The 21,997-nt window shown below is 39.8% G+C and overlaps 1 protein-coding gene across 9 annotated transcripts in view; it reads left to right on the top strand.

Annotated features, from left to right (window-relative positions):
* DLG2 (discs large MAGUK scaffold protein 2) overlaps positions 1-21,997 on the top strand; it is a 1,377,464-nt gene that overhangs the window by 1,203,238 nt on the left and 152,229 nt on the right. The window lies entirely within an intron of this gene.

Here is a 21,997-nt window from a genome sequence, read left to right as displayed (position 1 = left end):
GCCTTAAAAAATTCAATTCTCCAAAAAGGCCAGATGTGAGGAAACATAGGCTGAGTTTACTGACTATGTGTAGATTTCAGGCAATATGTTTTCTTGCTTTCTGCAAACGTGTTAATATCCTGTGATATCTCACCAGGGCTTCCTCCAACCAGAATACATGTCCTTAGACTGCCAGTATGACCTTGGGGACTCTGAGCTAGGTAGGAAGCAAACTGCAAACATGATCCAATCCTTCCAGTATGTTTTGGAAACAGGATTACATGTCTCTCTATTAGATGCTCTTTATTTAGAACCAAACAGCATTATAAATTAGACTTCCTGGGGCATTCTCCTTCTGGTTAGTAATTTAACCACAATAAATTGAATACACTGGATGCTTTCTTATTCCTCCTCTCCCTCCTCCCTCTTCCTCTTTCTCCTCCTTCTCCTCCTCTTTCTTCTCTAGTTCCTAGAGAATTCTCCTTTTTCTTCATCATCGCCACCACTATCAGATAGTGATCACAGAGCAACTCTACAAAACGGTTACTCCAACAGTCTGTTGTCCTAAATTAGTTTAGAAGGCCTTGCTAAACCCCTAGTACATAAGAGACATGAACACTTTGATCACAAACTGATTTTCAATTTAATGTGAAAAGAACAGGCATTTTCTGGTCCCCACATTGTGCAGCTCTTTTACATGTATTATATTATTTATCCTCACCTAGTCTGGTAATTATAGGTGGTGATATTTCCAACTCAGAGAGGCTGAGTAATTTGCTTCTGGTCAGCCTGGCAGTAAGTATGTACATCTGGCATTCCTTCTGAGATTCTGTTGTCTTCAAACTCTGTTCTTATTTAATTCAATTGATAATTACTGAACACCTATCACATGCTAGGTATTGTAGTAAGAGCTGAGTACAGAGAGTTAAATAAGGCATAAGGCCTTCTTCCATGGAGTTTTACACTAGTCCAGTAAACAGATTAAGCAGACACGCAAACAAGCATAACAATGTCATAAACGCAACAATGAATCTATATGTGAGATATAAAGCCAGGTGAAGAGGGGCCTGATTTTTTTTTTAATTTTTTAATGTTTTATTTATTTCTGAGAGAGAGAGAGAGAGCGTGAACAGGAGAGGGTCAGAGAGAGAGGGAGATACACAATCTGAAGCTAGCTCCAGGCTAGCTGACCTAGCCTCTGACCTAGTTCTTAGCACAGAGCCCGACGTGGGGCTCGAACCCATGAACCATGAGATTATGACCTGAGCCGAAGTCAGATGCCTAATTGACTGAGCCACCCAGGTGCCCCAAGAGGGGCCTGATTAATTCCATTTAAGGGGGCAAGTTCAGAGAACACTTACTATTAAAGGGGACACAACCTTTGAATTTTAAAGAAAAAAGGAGTTTGCCATGCTGATAAGGATGAAAGATGCATGATCAGATAGACCATTTACCTATCAAAAGGAACAGAAGTGTGAGGAACCCAGAATTTCTAAAGTATTTTAGGCAACAAATACATATTGCAGCAAATGATTTTATAGTGACTCTTTGAGGTACAAATACGTATACAGAAGTCTGATATGATAACTCTTAACAGAAGTAATATAGACACTAAATGTTCTAGACATTTGGAGGCAAGAGAGATGGCTTCTGTTGGAGGTGATCAAAGAAGGCGAGGAGATCACATTTAAGCTGGACCTGGAAGGAGGGGTGGAACTAGAAGAAAGGCTTTCCAGGTGGACAGACTATACCTGAGCAGAAGCACTGAGGTGGGAAAGTTCCCTACAGATTTGAGAAAACAGAAAGCCTGGGAGTGTGGGAGCATTAATCCTCCTGAAGGAGAGGATTAAACCCCAAATGATTGTCATGAAATTGGAGGGATACTTCATCCTATGTATTCAGCAGCAATATCCTCACCCCTCCCAGACCTCCCTCAGTGACCTTTCCCACAGTCGATAGAGAAACGTGCCTCATACCATCTCCCATATTCTCTCAGAAGACTTCTTACTCCTGATAGCATGGAAAGACATGGTCACTGTATTTTAACAATCCTGGATTCTTCTGTTCTCCAGCTAGATCGGCCAACCTCCTTGAGCCTCAGATTCCTCACCTGTAAAATCTATATGATGACATCTATCTCAGAGGACTTAATAAGAATTAAATGCACAGTGAACAATAGCACAGCCCTCTTCCTTATGTAACTCCTTAACACTCCAATGTTCACCCCTTTCCCACAGCTTTCTCCCTCACACTACACCCAAGGCCTCAGCTGAGGACAAGCTTATGAATGGTCATATTCTCTTTTGAAAGGCTCTTGCATTCTCACATGCTGGTTTTTAGTGTGATGTATTATAGGAGAGTGGGTTGATCATTATCAGCAGATACAAAGAGAAATTAAGCAAGTACGTAGTGCTTTTGACTATATATAGAGAAATCACTTTTCCTGGTTGGGTTCCTGAAAAGGAAGACTCAGGTGGAGATTGGCAGATGGGAAATTTACTGAGGAGTGTTTCAGAATCAAAATGCAGAGGAAGGGGATGAATAAGATTGGGCAGAAGGAAAAGTTGGGTGCTGATACAATTTCAAAACACTTCTGAGAGAATGGCCTTCTAAGTTGTCTTGAGTGGGCGTGAAGGGGCTCGCCCTTCATACCCCTTCGTGGACCAGTCAGGACATGCAGGCTACCCCCAGGAGGAGGAGTGACTCAGGAGGATGCTGCTTTCTTCACCCATGGGCCACTAGAGGAGTAGGTGCTTAGTCTTGAAGGGGATCTGAGAGGCACATCACAACATCTCCTCTGCTATCTGAGGCAAGGCAAGTTTGCATATGTTCCTAAAAGGTTATTCTTTAGCAGGCCAGAATTCATTATAGATTTTGCTGTTAGACTAGATGTGGAATTTTTTTAAATTCTTATTTATATTCAAGTTATTTAACATACAGTATAGTCTTGGCTTCAGGAGCAGAACTCAGGGATTCATCTCTCACATATGACACCCAGTATTCACCCCAAAAAGTGTTCTCCTTAATGTCCATCACCCATTTAACCCCTCCCCCCACTCACCTCCCCTCCAGCAACAATCAGTTTGTTCTCTGTACTTAAAGAGTCTCTTATGGCCTACTTCCCTTTTTATCTTATTTTTCCTTCCCTTCCCCTATGTTCATATGCTGAGTTTCTTAAAGTCTACATAGGAGTGAAATCATATGATATCTGTCTTTGACTTATTTTGCTTAACAGAATACCCTCTGGTTCTATCCACCTTGTTACAAATGGCAAGATTTCATTCTTTTTCATCACTGAGTAGAAATCCGTTGTATACATACATCACTTATTCTTTATCCATTCATTAATCAATGGACATTTCGGTTCTTTCCATAATTTGGCTGTTGTTGATAGTGCTGCTATAAACATTGGGATGCATGGTACCCTTTACATCAACATTTTTGTGTTCTCTGGATAAATTTCTAGTACTGCAATTGCTGGGTCATAGGGTTGTTCTATTTTTAATTTTTGAGGAACCTCCATATTGTTCTCCTAAGTGGCTGCACCAGTTTGCATTCCCACCAACAGTGCCAAAGAGTTCCTCTTTCTCCAACATCTGTTGTTTCCTGAGTTGTTAATTTTAACCATTCTGACAAGTATGAGGTGGTATCTCATCATGGTTTTTTAAAGCAAGAGAAATCTGTTTATAGATAGGGCATTGTATTAGTTTCCTATTGCTACTATTACAAATTACCACAAATTTAGTGGCTTAAAACAACATAGATTTATTCTCTTACAGTTCTGGAGACCAGAAATCTGAAATCAGTTACACTAGGCTGAAGCCAAGGTGCCAGCAAGACTGGTTCCCTCTGATGTGTCTACTGGAAATGCATTTCCTTTTCTAGCTTCTGAGGGCACCTACATTCTTTGGTTTGTGACTACTTTTTCACATCACTCTAACTCTTGCTTCCATTGTCCTATCTCCCATTTCCTCCTTTGACCATCCTGCCTCCTTCTTGTATGGGTCCTTGTGATTACACTTGGGCTTCCCAGACAATCCAGGATAATCTCCCCATCTCAATGTCCTTAACATAGTCACACCTTCAAAGTCCTTTTTGCCATATAAGCTAACATTCACAGGTTCTGTGGATTAGTGTGTAGATACCTTGATGGGCTATTTTCAGACTCCTGAGAAAATTATAGTCAAACCTTCTTGCTCTGGGGTTTATCGAGTGGCCATTAGAATGGCAGTGCTAACTTACTCTTGTCCAGGTCTGTCTCCTTTAACAATATCAAGAACACTGGGCCAAATTGTGTGTTTTCCAGCAAACTCCTAACATGTGTGAATGAAGTCAGAAGACTCTTCTCTATTCTGGCCAAAGCAACCCAGAACAGTACCACACTGAGAACCCTTCAAGTCTATGCTAATGGAGACATGAAAATTAAATAACATCTATAGAAATCATGAAGGAAAATAGACATGCCTGAAATGCTACCTGAAACAGGGAAAAGAGAGAAATACCCTCACTTTCCCTTCCTGCCATCCTCCAATCTCCTGTTACTGTCTCCCATTGACAGAACCTAGCTGGAAGTCATTTTTCAAGGGAGGCTAGGAAATGTGATTGGCATGCATTTAACCCTGTTGATTTAAAAGAGAGCAGGAGAAATGTAGAAATTGGGCATGAGAGAAAATGACCAACACATAAGCTGAATCTCAGGAAAACCAAGACTGAGGTTATTGCTAAATAAGTTTGTGCTGGCTGGCTATTCTTGCCTCAGACTCTTCAATTTTGTCCAAATATCCAGATCCTTGCATGATAGCAACTTCTTATTCCATTCCTGAGTCATTAGTGATGACATTATTCATTATTCATTGTGTATGAATTCAAGACTGCTTTCCTGATCATGCCTTAGAATTTCTTACGATTTACCTTCCAGCACTAGGAGTGCATAGGACGTTGGAAAAGCTGGGGGTGGTGGGACATGTATTCACTCGTGTGTGAACCACATAGCAGAACTAGAAGATAGAATGTCCATCAGGAGAAAACAGCTTTCTTCCCAGTAGATTTGGATCAAATGCTCACTATCCAAAACACATTTAAAAATTGTTACCATGGTTACCATGCTTGGAGGCTGATGTTTTATTTTCCCCACTCAGCCTCCTTCCACTGAGCCTCTGAGTTGTGCCAGGGCTCTAATCTACCCTTTTGCCAGGCTTACAACAACATCCAAATTGAATTTTAATTTCCTAGTAACCTGAAGCAGTACACTGAGTTCAGTTCATTAGAGCCCTGAGTACAGATAGAGACAAAATAGAGCCTCCCATCTTTGGCCTTGAAAAGTCTCTCCTCCTCCCGACACCTCCTCCTCTTTCTTCCTTGCCTTTAACTTTTAATAGTTGTAAATGAAGTTTCACAGAAATACACAGGGAAGTCCTGTTCATGCTTCACCCCCTCACCCCAAAATTAATATCTTTCATAACTATGGTATAATATCTAAGCCAGGAATGGGCCATTGCTACAATCCACAGAGAAGATGCTTCATTGTATAAATTGTAGAGGATGACTTGGGGCTGGGTATGGTGATGTTTGGCAGTGTGTAGTAATAATAATAATCCTGTATATTCCCATAGTGCTTTTATACTTTTCAAAACTCTTTATCCCTTCCCACTAAAGCAGGGGGTCTATTAGCAAGTTTTGCACTCTGCCAATGGTTGCTGATACCTTGGTTTTACTTGATAATTCAAAAGCCAAAGAGCTCATTATAAGTAGGCTGCTTTCCATTTTCTCCTGGAAGGATGCTGACATCAAGTTACCTCATCAAAAGATGATTCAGCCCCCTTTGTCCTGCACTTTCTATTGACTGACAGAAATTTCTCCTCTTCAGAGCAGAAGAGGCATGAACTTTTGCCTTTACACGGCTGCTCCCCCTTGCTTTGATCTGCCCTCTGCCAGCTCTACACCTAGTCTTCTTTGCCTGCCCAATGCTTCCTCATCCTTTAAGATTAATTCTCAGTGTTGCCTCCTCTCAAACACCAGACCCTTTGTACTTCTTCTCAAGCTGGGATAGGTACCTCTCTTCTGCATTGATACACTTCCCTGTCTGTGTCTGTAACAATCCTATTTGTTTTGTCTATTTTCTTGACCATATCCTGTAATAAACAGTGAGTTCTCTGAAGGCAGGGATGAGATTACTTAAACTTTTATTTCTATCCCCAGCACATTTTTTAAATGAACGAGTACATGCATTCATCGAATAATTGTGTCAGTCTGGAAATATAGAAAACCTTTAATAACAACTGAATGAAAGATAAGAAAATAGATGAATCCTAGCTTATCTTCTCTTGGGGTCTCCTGTACTTTTTGCAGATATCACAAGGTCTGGAGGTACAGAATATGTAATAATGACAGAGCTGGGATCTATAGGATTTTAACAAGATAGACTGATGGCAAAAAAGCACCAAGATTAAATTTCATAGAGTTGAATATAAATTGTGAGCTTCCTACTTAAATGTGGCAACTCAAATACCTGCATGTATTCTTGTTCTCTTCCAAAACTCCACCGAAGTAACAATAAAGGAATTTAAACAGGTAAAAATCCATGAGATCACAAAATAACTGAGTCTTGATAACACGTGTAGGAAATAGGAACAAAATTTTGGAAACAGGAAAGAACACCAGTGAGTGAAAAATGACTTAGCAGATCTGGGAAAGCATAAACCCAAGTATCTACAGGGATGTGAGATGATAGAAAATATATGTATACTGATTTCAGCCCCTATTTCCTGGCACAGAGCTCTTAAAACTTGTGTAATTTCCTAAGTGATAAGAACACTAGGAGCATCTTTTGTTCTAATCATAGTTGTTGAACTCTATTGCTGACACAGAGCTCCGGAAACCCTTGTAACTTCCTGGGTGATATGAGTGTCTTTTGTTCTAATGAGGTGACTCTGAATGGGCTCCTGGATGAAAGCTAGTCACTAGAAAAGCCAAGCCATGATTAGAAGCGTGGAATCTTCAGCCCTGCCCCCCTTTCTCTTGAGAAAGGTGAAGGGCTGAAAACGGAGTTAATGATCAATTGTGACATGGTGAAGCCTTCATAAAATTCCCCACGGGATGGAGGTTTGAGAACTTTCAGGCTAGGGAACACATAGAAGTGCTGACAGAATGATTCATCTCGGCAAGGCATGGAAGCTCTGCACTCCTTCCCACATACCTTGCCCTACTCATCTCTTCCACCTGAATGTTCTACTATAACTTTTACCATATCATTTTATAATTAACTGGTAAAAGTAAGTAAAATGTTTTTCTGAGTTCTGTGAGCCACTCTAGCAAATTATTGGAACCTGAGGAAGGGGGACATTAGAACCTCAGCTCTAAAGCTGATTGATCAGAAGCACAGGTGACAACCTGGACTCACAACTGATATCCAAAATGGTAGAGGGCAGTCTTGTAGGACTGAGCTCAACCTGTGGAATCTGATGCTATCTCCAGGTACATAGTGTCAGAATTGGGTTGAGATCTCAGATACCCTGCTAGTGTCTAAGAATTACCTGTTGGTGTTAAGAGAAACCTCCACACATTGCGTGAACAGCTGTGTTTGAATATAGTGCTCTGTGTGAGTGTGGTAGTCATGTGAGTAGTAAAGGAGTCTCACAGGGGAGAAACACAGTAGGGAAGAATGGGGCTTTTTTCCTACACAGGTGGGAGACTAGGTTGTTTTGGTTTGGTTTGGTTTTCTAAGGGCTGTGAAGTCAAAGAGAGGTACAGAACCTGGAAGGATCTAGGTATTAAATGACTGAGGTATTTGAAGAAAGGGATGTAGAGAAAGACTGAGAATACAAATAGTGTTTAGAAATCTTATAAGGAACTTATTGGAGACCCAGATCCACTCTTTTACCTGCCAACAAGGCCCCCCACAAATGGATATTTCTTCTTTAGCAAGTGAGTCAGAAAATCTCTGGGTTTGAAGCGCCAGACATGGATTGGGTTCAGGGAGTGGAGGGTGGGGGTGAATAAGAGAACAGGGATAATAGGGAAAGTATGTAGTGAATGGTGAGGCATCCCTCCCCACCACTATCCCCCAGGCCTCTTTCTTTCCTTCACTTCTGGAACTCAGCAACCAGGCTTTTAACCTGAAAGAAGAGATTTTAAAGGGTTTTGGAGAAACTGAAATGGCCTAAGCATAGAGACTTCCAGGTCCTGATATTTGGGTATTTCAAAGATAAATATGTCCCCAAGCTGATCGCTAGATAGTGATGACCACTAGTCCTTAATCCTGCCCCCCGCCACACACACACACAGAGCTTCCAATCAGCATTTTTCTGCCTCATCTTAATTTGGATTTACAAACAAGAATCACCAACCATTTCAGGACATCCTTAAAACAAACAGAATCAAAAAGAATGCAGAGAATCCAAAAAGAATGCAAGGAAGAGAACTTGAAAATACCTATAGTTAATGTTCCTAAGGAGATGAGATATCCATGAAAGATCTTCCAAGGTATAGGAAGCAGTTAAAAGTGAATCTTTACAGAATAAAGAACTTTTGGATACATAAATATATTAGATCACACCTGGAGGATCATGTTCATTTCTAGGGAGACCCTCCTGCAGGAAGGGCATTGAGAAAGTCAAGAATGTCCTGAGAAGTTAGAACCTGGATTTTTCCATTCATACATGCATATATGTACATGGCCAAATTTTCTTCTGTGTTTTGTGAGCCAGCCAGACACACAGATCTGGGACTGAAGGGGCCAGAAATTAGTTAGGGGAGGATGAGCTATCAGCATCTGGGGTAGGATAGAGATAAATAATACAGAAATAAAATTCATGATGAGCAATGCAAGAGAGGAGGACAGAGACTAGCAAGAAGGGTCCAGAAACTGTCCTAAGAGGAAAAACAGAATACTGTGAGTGGGAAGGGATATGTTACCTAAAAACAAGATGACCAGGGAAAATAAACACTTTCTGTCTTGCCTTCCTCCCTTTCTCCTTCCTCACCCCCCTCACTTCCCTTCCTCCCTTCCTTCATTTCTATCCATATCTGAAGAGTTATATAGGGGCGAGCATTTGTTCTATATAGTTTTAGGAGATAAATCTGAAATAGATATACATAGATAGATAAATAGATAGATAGATAGATAGATACATACATACATACATACATACATACATACATACATGTTAGACAACATGTCAAAATATAAAGAAACTAATCCAGGTGGGCAAAGATTACTGAACTCCCATTCAAAATGGGCTTCTGTGTAGAAGGCATTCTTTTCACCCCTTTTGTGTCCTGATGAACCCAGAATGGGCCAACTGAAAACCTGCTGGTGTGTTGCTGTTTTCTGTTGGGCAGAGAGGACTTGGTGAGTTTTTGTGGGTCTGCTAAGTCATTCAAAAATAGGGCAGATGTAACTAGATTGTATTTAAAAGGGCAGTTTCTTGGGTTGCTCCACAGAAACCAGCTCTGGTTGAGTTTAAATAATGAGGAAAATTGTTGGAGTGCATTGACTTCTGGATCTGGACTTGGAAGCACACATTCTCTCCCAAAACAAGTCCCACAGATATTTTCCAGGCCTGAACTAAAGGAGATGGAGAATAAATTTGGCAGCAAATAATAATTGAAAGAACTTATGGGACTGTGCTAAAACAACCCCCAGAATTGGGCTTCAGTCATCCTACATCTTCCCAATTTTTAGCCTTTCGTTGTGCAAGCTGCAAATAATTGACACCAGGCTCTGAGTCAGCTTTCTGATCCTCACCCTCATGGTTCAGATTCGAGTCTAATTATAAGAGCTACTCCTACATATCCAGAGGCAGCATGCTTGGGATTTCTTCTTAAATTATTAATCAAGAGGGAAGATAAATTTGCCTGATTCTGTTCCACAAGGATCAATTTTCCCATAGCTCATTTTTATTTGTACATAAAAGTCAGTTTTAATGGTTACTTACTTTTATTATTCCCTCATTTCTCCCCAGATCTAGAAGGCTACAGTGATCAGATAAGTGTGTCTTTCACATGGACCCCCAATCTAACATGGGGTTGGATGCAGCATGGCTTCATCTAGAACAGTTATACAGGCCCAGAGAGCATCTTATTTATAGATTGCATAAGTTGTGAAAGACATATCTCCCCATATTCCCAGGTCCTGAAATTAAGGGAATCTGGCACAAGAACACTGAGCTGTAACCATGTCCCTCCAAATTCTATGTGTCCCGACATGGACTCTATCATTTCCTTTGCCTCCCCCCACCCCACTAATTAGTAGCACTTCCTTTTCAATTCTCAGCCTGTTGCTCAAGATGGAAACCTGAGAAAACCCTGGATATTTTTACACTCATTCTCATATGTGACACTGAGTTAAATCAGCAAAGTCTCTTCTTTACACCTTCCAAATGTCTGCCTGTTCTTCTCCATCCTCCCACCCCCACGCTGGTCCTTATCATCACTTGGACCATTGAAAGAGACCCTAAATGACCTCCAGGTTTCTGATCTCTCTACTGACACTGTTTAGTCTCTTCATCAGAATGCTGCTCGCTAAGCAACAAATATAATACATCCCTTAGAGGTCCCTCAGTGGTTCCAAATTATCCTTGTTTAGAGTTCTAATTTCTTAGCATGTGATAACTGTGTAGAGGACAGTATAGGGTTACACTTTGTCCTTCAATGACCATTGCAATTTTATGTACACCTAGCAAGTTCTTTACTTTCTCATGGATCTTTTGCCAAAAATCAAAGGAACAATTTAATATTAAAAAAAAATAGTGAAATAAGTGAAAGAACTTTTATCTGAGTCATGAAAATAGCTCAAGTGAGCATGAAATTGCTACCATAAATCTTGCTGGAGAAATTTTATTTAGCTCCTCTTTGTGTGTTTGGGGGTGGGTAATTTCCCATTATGTGCTTTTTTTTTTCTTTTGGTTGCATGCCATAAAATACTTGCAATATTAATATGATAAATAAGAACACGTATAGCATCTCAAGGAGTAAAATGTAATCTTAGGATTCGAGAGAATCTATCTAGATGGTTCTAGGATTCAGAAACAAATAATTATGATGAGAAAGAACTGAAGCAGAAATAATTATCTTAATCCATATCTCTGATGATTCTTTCCTTTACTTCATTGGAAAATGAAAAAATTTCTGTGGGAGATCCATGGAGTAACAGAGCATATTGATCAAAGTCTCAACATTTTCAAAATGGCTCCATCAATTTTCATCAGGATGAAGGAGGATACTCACAGTAGCCACTCAGCTCCATCAGTTATCAAATATTTCTCATGTCTCCTCTGTACTTCACAAGCAATAAGTGAGTAGTTATATACAATTAATGTGGAGTGTTGCAAAGGAGAAATACTAACATTTGGGGGAAGAATCTGTCATAGCTCAGGGAGCTGTCTGAGGAAGCGATGTTGAAGACAAAATGGGAAGGAAGAGAAGCCAGGTGAAGTCTGATGGGAAAAAGTGTTTAAGGCAGGGAGGACAGCATAGATGATGTTTTGCCAAGAAAGAGATGAGTTAGGGAGTTAAGCAGAGGCCTCTTGCCTTCATTAAAAATCATCATAGTCTTCAAACTAGAAGCTAGAGATAGTTCTGGAATTGTCAAGACTGTGGAAATCTGCATATACATTTGCTAGTAGTAATGGAAAGTCCTTGTGGGTAGGGGCTACTTTTTAATCATTTTATCACAGAGCGTTGCCATAGCTGATGCTCAAGGAATGTCTACTGACTAAACAGATGCATTTGAGCAGCATAGCACTTTCATGTCTCTTACCCAAAGTAAATCTCAAAATGATGCTAGGCATAGGTGTCCTGTGCCTATTACTACAAGAAGACCAGGACTGAGTGATGCATGACACACCCAGGTGGAAGGGCCAGGAGGAACCATGTCTTCTCACAGAATTGACATAGTATTATAAGCTTTTTAATCTTATCAGATTGGCATTTTTAAACGTTTTATATATCCAATTAAAATATTTCTGTTGTGAACACTTTCAAACATATACAAAAATAGGATTATATAAAGGGTGCTTGTGTACTTATTACTCAGATTCAATGGTGGTCAAGAGTTTGCAGATTCACTTTATACATCACTTAAAATATTTTCTTCTCTTATATATTTTAAAACAAATCCCATATTATCTCTTTTCAATCCCGTCAATATGCAGAAGCTATAAAAAAAAAAAAAAGAGAGAGAACATTTTCTTATTTTACCACAATGCTATTATCACACCCAACAGAATGAAAAATATAATTCTTTTTATGATCTAATATGTAATCTATAATGGCTTAAAAATGTCTTTCTCCTAATCAGGATACAAACAAGCACTATACATTACATTTTGTTGTCAGGCCCCTTACATATACAAAGGACATTCTAACAACAAAAAAGTAAGAAAGGCATACTTTTAAGGACTCAAATCCCCCACAGTCTGTTCTAAAGGTTAGAGTTATGAAGTGCTTCCACCCTCTGCATTATTTTTCTCTGCTGCGGTGTGGCCCTGCTCTCTGCAGCCACTGCTAGGAATCCCTGAATCAGATTGTTGCAGATTCAACCCTGGTAAGTGTCCAGTCTGTTATCATCGTTGTCTGAGCCATGGCTTCCAGTTGATTCTGAGTCTTAAATCCAGAACCACACTAATGATAAACCAAACAGCTTTCCTTTGGGAAGGCTGTTGGGGGAGACCAAACAAAGCCTTTTCATTTTGATCTTACCTACCTACCTTATAGAATCACAAGAATCTACCCCCCAAAACCAAGAGCACACTGTATACACTGTATGTTAGCCAACTTGACAATAAATTATATTAATAAAATAAATGAGAATTCACTAAAGATATGAATCTATAGTTGTAGCAGAAATTGGTTGTTAAATGGTTGCTTAGGGTGACCGAGCCAGTCTGACACAGCTTGTAACATGTCAAGAGCAGAAGAGGGACTAGCAATCACCTGTAGAGGAAATTGCAGAATCGGTGTAGTAAAAAAAGCACTGAATGAAGCGAGGACTGTAAGATTTGGATTCAAGTCCCAGCTCTGCTCTATGACCTTGGGCAAATTGCAGGTCTCTCTGAGCCTCTGTGGCAAGTGTTTTTCCCATTGTGCTTCTATTTTTCTAGGAATAGTGGTTTGTCCTCCAAGATAATATGTATATATACTTTTCAAAACACTATTAAAGGATAAATATGATAGAAATGTTGTGGAAGCAAGAAAGATATTTGTACCACTCCACTCACACCCAAGGGGACTGCCAACCTGCTTACCTCTAGAGCCAGACTGCTTTATCTCCTTTCTCTGCCCTGGGCTATAATTAGGCAAAAATATCACCCTTTTCATTGGGCAAGATCTAACTGATCATTATTGCAAAAGAACACAGGAAGCTTGAACATTATTATTTTAGCTTCTAGTTCCATGATTTTAATACAAAAAAAAAAAAGGAACAAGACAAATCCAACAAAGATTTATTATTTGTATTTGCCAAGGAAGCCTTTCTTATCTGGTTGAATGTAGACTCAAGCACTGTGCCTTAAATTAGAAGGCATAGTGCCTTGATCCTTCTTCTGATGCATCATTAGCTACGAATCACACCAATTAAACCACAGCCTGTGCCTCCCAGCTCTGAGCCTTTCACCCAACCTACCAGCAAAATCTTTAGAGAATCACTATTGGCAGCTAGGTCCTAATGATATCAGCAGTTTCCATTTTCCCCACAGAGTTTCATGTTACCTCTCTCATGAACAATGCCTTATGTGGCTTTATTTCCATTACCAAGATAGAAATCAAATTCCACAGCTTTTCAGACAAATTTCAGGTACCAAGGAAATATTCTTCTAGACAAATTGGGATTTTAAAAAGGACTATATTGTACGAATTGTTTCTCTTATCACTTTATACTGTACTATTCAGCTTATCAAACATTTTTGTATTTGTTTCTTCATTTGATGCTTACAACAAACTTATGATATATTAATATCATCCCCATTTTGTAAATGAGGACCATAAAGCTTCCAGAGGTCTTAGTCTTTTTTCTTTTTTCTTTATTGAGCATTCTAATCTGTTCCTGCACTGAGTATACTACTTATAAATGTCATCACATTTAATCTTCAAACAATCTAATAATGTAGTGCTGTTTTCCATTGTACAGATGAGAAAACCAAATCTTCGCCAGGTTGAATAACTTGCACAAAATCCATGTTGAGAATCAGTAGTGAACTTAAGAATCAAAGATGAATCATAATTGCTTTAGAGTCTTTTTTAAAAAAGTAACATTACATCGGGATAGTCCCAATTGCTGGAAGACAATGGCTTTGCCAAATTCAAAAAGTTTCTTTGCTGACTCTGTTTTGCAACAATCCTGATAATTAAAAAAAAAAAAATCTGCCTTTGTGAATCTATAAAACAAAGCTTGCACGAAGCCAAATTGAAATTTTGATGTATCTAATTTTCAGTTGTGTGCCTATTGTGTGAAATAGCTGGTTAGGGATTCAGACTGTGGTTTGCCTATAAAACTAATTTCATTTTCCACATTAAAGAATTCCTAAGCATTTGGCTGAAATCTCTTTAAAGGGTCTCCAGCCAAGTTGCACAGAAAATTGTTCGAATCAAAACTAATGATCCAATTCTGCTGAGAGAGACAGAGAGAGAGACAACATACCTTAATTCAACATGTTATTAAAAATTGTTCTAAAAGGTTTGATCTATTTCATAGTAGATTTGGCAAACTAAAGGATCAATTTTCATTCCCTGAAGTCTTTATTTCACCCACCCAATTCAACAAACATTTGTATTAGGATTTATTAACTGATAACTGTGTGTGTGTGTTTTAAGTGTTAGGGATACAGAAAAAAATTATGACAATGTCTTGCCCTCATAGTGTTCACAACTGAGTTCTTAATGCTCAGTGTTAGAGATGTACAAGAGATTGGCATATACTTCCCCATCTTTTGTGGAGTGCAGAAAACATAGCAGACCTGCCCTGTTGTCTAGGATTCCCAATTAAATTTCAGTTCTAGTGAATCCAGTTTTTAATCTGTTTATCTCTTTCTGTTCATTTCTATCTCTGTGTCTCTGTGTGTATCTTACATACATACACACACACACACACACACACACACACATACACACATGCACTCACAGTAGCACAGTAGCTTGGGTCAGAAGTAAGCCAAATGACATCTGTAAATGTTTAGCAGTGGAAAATTCCATGTCATCACGTTAACACAGGTGGCAACCTGCAGGTTGGCCACCTGTGAGATGAGTTAAGTCAGGGATTTAAGTAAAGATTTAGTAAATTCCAGTGGCCAGAGGTCATCTCTCCTAAAGGAAGGTGGGCACTCTGATGTGTGTATGGAAAGAAAACCAGTCTTCTAATGTAGTCCATACAAACAGCACCCTTCCCAGCATGACAGCTTGAAAAGTGGCCAGAGTAAGGAAGCTCAAAGATACCTCTAAAGCCTAATATAATATGACAGGAACTTTTCTGTGTCTGTCTGGCTCTGAAATCCCAAGACAACTAAGAGAAGAAGAGGTAGTGAAATGGGAAGAGTTGATTAGTTTCTGAGCTCCAAGTAAATATGTTATTTTTCTATCATCATATAGAAGAATTTTGACAAAGGATTGCTTCTTGGACTTCAGATATATATAACCTGTCATCTATGCCTGACCCTCATATATATGTTATTTTGTTAAGAGCCTAGTAGAGAGAATATATGTGGTTTCTTGTTTTAAGTACTTTATTTATTAGATTACACTGATTATGAGCCTCACATCTTCCTCCTTCTACACATAAGTTTCAGCTTGTAAGATCAGAATGAGTCCTGTATCCACCCTCTCCAAAAAAAGTGCTATTATTGTTATTAATTGATAGTGCTTTTAAAAACCATTACTGCTTAAAATGATAAAAATGAAGGATGCTGTATTAGATATTAGATATTAGAACAACATCTTAAATGGGCAGAGATGACTTCCCCACTCAACAAATGAGGAAATCATTATCTCTGCTAGAGTTAGGGATTTTCCAAACATCACCCAGAGCCAAGACTCAAATCTAGCAACTCATCCCAGGACAGTACTTTGAGACCCTTTTTGCTCTTCTCCCTCTATCAGAAACCACATAGTCTTTCACAAAGTTTGAACCCGCCTCAGTTTCTCCATTGAAACATAGGTCTGGTTGTATCGGCTTCATCCCACCACAGAGATATCCCATTACCATATGGAAAGTACTTGATACCACTCACAAGGGGCAGATATTTAAATGGAAGATGCTCTTTTTATATTCACAACAAGAAACCAGAAATTTAAAGGCAGCAAAGCACCAGCCTGTGAGCCCCTTGAGGCAAAGTTCTATCCAGTGAATTTAGTGTCCCTAGCAATTAGCATTGTGTCTGGCATGTAATAAACCCTGAAGAAATGTTTGCTGAATAAATGAAAGAAGGATGTTTTCCCCCAAAGAAATGGAAGCTTTTATTATTGCTCCAAGTACCTCATCCCTTGAGCAGTGATCAGATGTCGTGCTAAAAATAGATGTAAACTATTCTTGCATTCTTCCCACGCACCCTTTCTGGACCCTGATGACAAAGAGGGTCATGTCCAGGTAAACAATATTGTGACCCCAATAGACTACACACCATGATATTTGCCCCAGCCCATTGGAAGGCACCCCAACGCTTGAACTTCCTTAGCTTAAGAGCTTTTAACTCAGGTTTATCTATTAAAAGCATCACTTCTCAGGCATGCAGCAGGTGGCCTCTTCAAACTACTTTCCCTGTAGCGAGGAAATGGTAACTCAGCAGGAAAGCAGCCTGTGTAGCTTAGATGTGCAGAACCCCACTTACAGCCAAATGATTGCATCAGTTGTTGTTAAAGCTGTGCAATGTCCATAATGAGCACTTAGGAATAGGATGCTACTGTCCTTGCTGGTGCCACTAAAGACTGCATATGCATGTATTCTGATGGGAGCCACCACACCTATAACAGCAACAACTGTTTTATATTGGCAAAGTGCTTTATGTCAGATCTCATTTCGATTCTCAAAACCACTTTGTGAGAGGAATCTCACAATTTTGCAGATAAACAAACTGAGGTTCAGAAACTGCCCAAGGCCCCTTTGGTAGCAAGTGACGGGCTTAAGATTTAAAGCTGGCCTCCTAACCCAGAGTTCCTAAGTCCCCTACTCTCTGCTCACTGCTTCCTCTGATAACACAACTGTGAGTCAGCAGTATGAGGTTGTAACTGCAGAGGAGTGCCCTCCCCATCACTTCACTTGGAGAAGGACATGCACAGTCCTCCATGCTGAGCTCATTGTTTCCTTCTCTAAGATACAGGCTGGACATCTGAGCCTTGCAAATGTGAGCAGCTGGCCAGCTTTAATCAATTCGGATTAATCCTACTGCATTAAACAACCCGAGCCCCCTCACAGAAACAATGCCTCCTTTCCTGTGTCAATAATAGAGTGGATTCACACTCTGGGTCTCCTCATTCACTCTGGACAAATTGTGGAAGAAGAAAGTGTATAGCAGAGCCCCTTTTTGTGTACAGTATGTGGTGCTCACACCCTTGCCTTTCTCTGTCCTAGTTTCCATCAGTAGTTCAAACCCTTAAGAAACTGATAATAGGCAGAGTGAGGCTTTATCAAGGGGGCTCTAGGAGTAGACACAGGTTTCCTTTCTGCTCAGTACAGAGAGGAGTTATGACTTTAGCAAGCAATGAGCATGTGAAAATTAACAGGAGGGATTACCAGTCATTACCAAGTGCCAACCCTTGAAGCTCATCTGCTCTTTTATAATCTTCCCAACACATTTTGAAATAGAAACAATTCTTGTTCCCATTCTACTTATGAGGAAATTGAGCCCAGCAGCTTTTACAGTGGTGCACAACTAGGAAGTGGTAGAGCCAGGATTCTGACCCTATCTCTAATAGCCCACATCTTGAACCCTGTTTACTGTTAACACCCATCATGAACAGACCAAGTGAAAGCCAGTGACACAATCCCAGTGTGAATGTGTCTAGTCAGGAACAATTGGACTTAGATGCCCAAAAGGGGGAAATTTTTTAATTTATTCATACATAATGGAGACAAAGAACTAACTCAAGTAACATTTCTTGAAACTCCTCTAAAACATTTGCCTCAAAATTGATTTTCAGTGGTTAGCTTCTTGTTACACGCACATACACACACACACACACACCAAAAAACACAAAATAGATAACTTGGTTGGCTTGGTTGGTTAAGCGTCTGTCTCTTGGTTTCTGCTCAAGTCATGATCTCACAGTTCATGGGATCGAGCCCCACTTTGGGCTCTGTGCTGACAGCTCAGAGTCTGGAGCTTTGGATTCTTTTTCTCCTTCTCTCTCTAACCCTCCCCTGCTCATGCTCTGTGTCTCTCTCTCTCTCAAAAATAAATAATAAATATTTTAAAAATTTAAAAAAGAACTATATGCCAAACACCTGACACAGTCCTGAGTCTAGGGAAGAAGGAACGATAGGCCCTGAGGCTTGGGGACGAGAGATGGGTGAAGCATCCCCACCCTCTGTAGCATTTGTACTGCAGTAAGGACATTCAGCATGCACACAACCAATACAGTAGATGAGAAGAAGGAGAGCAAGATGCCAAGTGAGACAAGTAGAGAACTGAGGATGCCTTAAGTTCCAAAGGAGAATTACGGTGTTATAATAGACACTATGATACAGTGGAAACAAATTGGCCTCACAGAGATGCAAGGTTGACTCAGTGACTTTGGGAAAGTGAGTTAATCTCCCTATACTTGCCTCATCTCTAAAATGGTATGCCTACCTCAGAGCTTTGTTAGGAGAAATAATAGAAGATTTGAATTCTGCAGCCCAGATACTAGCCCAGTGCAGGTACTCAGAAAACATGAATTCCCCTTTAGATGATATAAAGATTGAGGCACTTTAAAATCTCACATGAGGGGCGCCTGGGTGGCTTAGTCGGTTAAGCGTCGACTTTCGCTTAGGTCATGATCTCGCGGTTCGTGGGTTCGTGCCCCGCGTCGGGCTCTGTGCTGACTGTCAGCTCAGAGCCTGGAGCCTGTTTCAGTCTGTGACTCCCTCTCTCTCTGACCCTCCCCTGCTCATGCTGTCTCTCTCTCTCTCCTAGAAATAAATAAAAAACATTAAAAAATTAAAAAAAAAATAATAAAATCTCACATGAATGTTCCAGAGTGTTAGGAATTTGTTTGAAAAGGAAAGGCAGAGATGTGACTAAAATCTTCAGGCAAACAAGTGGAGATTTAGATTAAATGGGTGAAGTAGTGTTCAATTTTTGTTTTGTTGAAAAGTGTGATTTTCAGTAGTATCATAAAACGTAAAGGCGTCTATCTCACATTTTATGTACCTGCTTTCTTTTTTACTTCTAAAGCACTTCTAACCATAAACTCGCTCATCTTTGAGAAGCTGGGGACATTGCTCCTCTTCTCTGTCTGTCTGTGGTCTGTCTCTCTCTCTCTCTCACATACACATACCATTTATATTTATAAATCCAGATCTTATTACGTCTGCCCTGGTAAAATTACTTGTGCTTACATTTTCTTTCTTTCTTTTTTAATGTTTATTTATTTACTTATAGAGAGAGAACGTGCAAGCAGGGGAGGGGCAGAGAGGAGGGAGAGAGAATCCCAAGCAAGCTCCACACTGTCAGCACAGAGCCTGACGCAGGACATGAACTGTGACATCATGACCTGAGCCAAAATCAAGATTCAAACACTTAACTGAGCCACCCAGGTGCCCCAAGTTTTATTTTCTAAAAAGGAGCGAAGAGGAGCGCCTGGCTAGCCGGGTTGGTGGGGCATGCAACCTTTGATCTCAGGGTCATAAATGAGTTCAAGCCCCACATTGCGTGTGAAGCGTACTTCAAAAAATAATAATAAAATAAAAAATAAAAATAGAAAGGGGCTAAGTGATGGGTAAGCACTTTGGAACATAGGATTTGTGATTAACATGACTGTCAAAGTGGAGAAGTTGGGAGCACGATATATTACTATAAAGACAAATTCAATACAGGACAACACAACACTTTCCCATCCACAGCAGAGGGTACAAACACTATAGAATATGGTGTAAAATAAACATTTCAAAAGCAAGGAAGAAAACATTTTGGGGAATCTAATGAGCCATACAATAAGGAGAATGCAGTTTACTATGGAAGCAAGTAGCCTGTTGTGACATATAAAGTGTGACAGCCAGAACAGACTTCCCAAGTGCTGATCAGATTCAGGTTAAATATCAGAGAAGTATTTCCAATGTGTGACATGCCTAAGATAGGAAGAGCACAGAGATCGCCTGGACAACAACAACAAAAATATCATTGGGATTTGGGAATGGCAGTGATTAGACAGGAATAAAGCCTTGAAATTAGATAAACTACTTAACCTTGAAAAAAGAAGCCCCACAGGAGAAGCATGTTGTCTTTCTTCATTAAAAAACCTTAACATTGAAAACAGGCAGTTTCAGCACCGGTAGGCATTTTGTAACTGAACTCATTTAATGATTCTGCTCACGTCCTCATTCATGGTTCACTCAGAAAATGTTTATTGAACTCCTGTTATTAAATGCCTCGTGCATACTGGACACAGTATTAGGAACAGGGAACTCCAAGGAGAGTGAGTTGTGGCTTCTGTTCTCAGAGAGCTCAGTCTAATGGGGAAGATGGGCAACTGCATAAATAACTGCAAATTGGTGTGATATGTACAAAAAAGTAGCAACATGGTCAAATGGGGTCAGGGACTGGCACGGAATTAAGATGCTTAAGTGGGGGAGTGGAGGTGGGATTAGGCTTTTATCACAGGAGTGAAGTCATAAAAGTTGTGGGGAGGGAGTCCTGGAAACAGATGGGGGATTTAGGGGTTCTTGGGGGGCAATGCCTGATGTTTACAAAGTGGTGGTGTGGAGCGTGATTAGAGGACACTAAAAAATCTTGCTCGGTGTCCCAGGGCAGATTAGGTTCTTCTCTGAGAAATGCTAATGTGGGCTATCTGACGTCTGTGCAAAGCTTTGACCAGTACTTGCACTGCAGTGCTCTACTAACCTGCCATTAATGTGCTCAAGTAGACTGAGATCCTGTTTATAACACCAAAAAGCTAGATGGGCCTCACTATCTTATGATATGGCAACTGTTAAATAAATTACAATCTCAATCATGTGATGCAATTAAGTGTATTAAGAAATATATTTAGGGGTGCCTAGATGGATCAGTGGGTTAGGCGTCCAGCACTTGATTTTGGTTCAGGTCATGATCTCATGGTTCATGAGATCATGCCCCACATTGGGCTCCATGCTGCCAGTATGGAGCTTGCTTGGGATTTTCTCTCTCCCTCTCTCTCTCTGCCTCTCCCCCGCACTTTCTCTCTTTCCCTCTTTCCCTCTCTCTCTCTCTCTCTCAAAATAAATAAATACAAATAAACTTAAAAAATACACACACACACACACACACACACACATATATATATACATATATATATATGTATATGTATTTTGGAGAAGACAGGAAAAGTTCCAAGTTACACAGTTAAAAAGGGATAGAGAAGCATTAGCATAATATATATTTATCATCTCATATATATGTGGGTATGTGCGTGTGTAGATCTTGAAATCAGCTATAAATGCCTGTGGGAGTCCAGGACACAATATATATCTCTAGAATAAACTGTAGTGAAGTGAAGGGCAGCAATGAGAGGCAAGAAAGAAGGTGGGGAGAGAAGAAGAGCCAGAAGACCTCTCAGTTTTTATTGTTTTTCTATCTATTCCAAATTTTTATAACATTTATGAACTTCGTTTTGTGATTTAAGGAAGAAATAATGCCCATGAAGCACTAAGCACAGCATCTGCCATGTGATGGCAATGAATACTAATTGACTCTTATGATGACAAGGAAACAGGACTCACCCCAAATTATTTCAATCTGCATACAGTGTCATAGCGACTGTTATAAATGCATGTTTTCCCTCTCTGTCAAAAGGGAATGAAATAAATATCATAAATTATAATCAATAGATTTTAGGTTAAGTATGTGTTCTGCTTATT

This window comes from Crocuta crocuta, unplaced genomic scaffold, assembly GCF_008692635.1.
Source record: "Crocuta crocuta isolate KB4526 unplaced genomic scaffold, BGI_CrCroc_1.0 scaffold332, whole genome shotgun sequence".
Taxonomy (NCBI): Eukaryota; Metazoa; Chordata; class Mammalia; order Carnivora; family Hyaenidae; genus Crocuta; species Crocuta crocuta.
The sequence above is the reverse complement of the archived record's forward strand: the minus strand, read 5'-3'. Positions and strand labels throughout refer to the sequence as shown.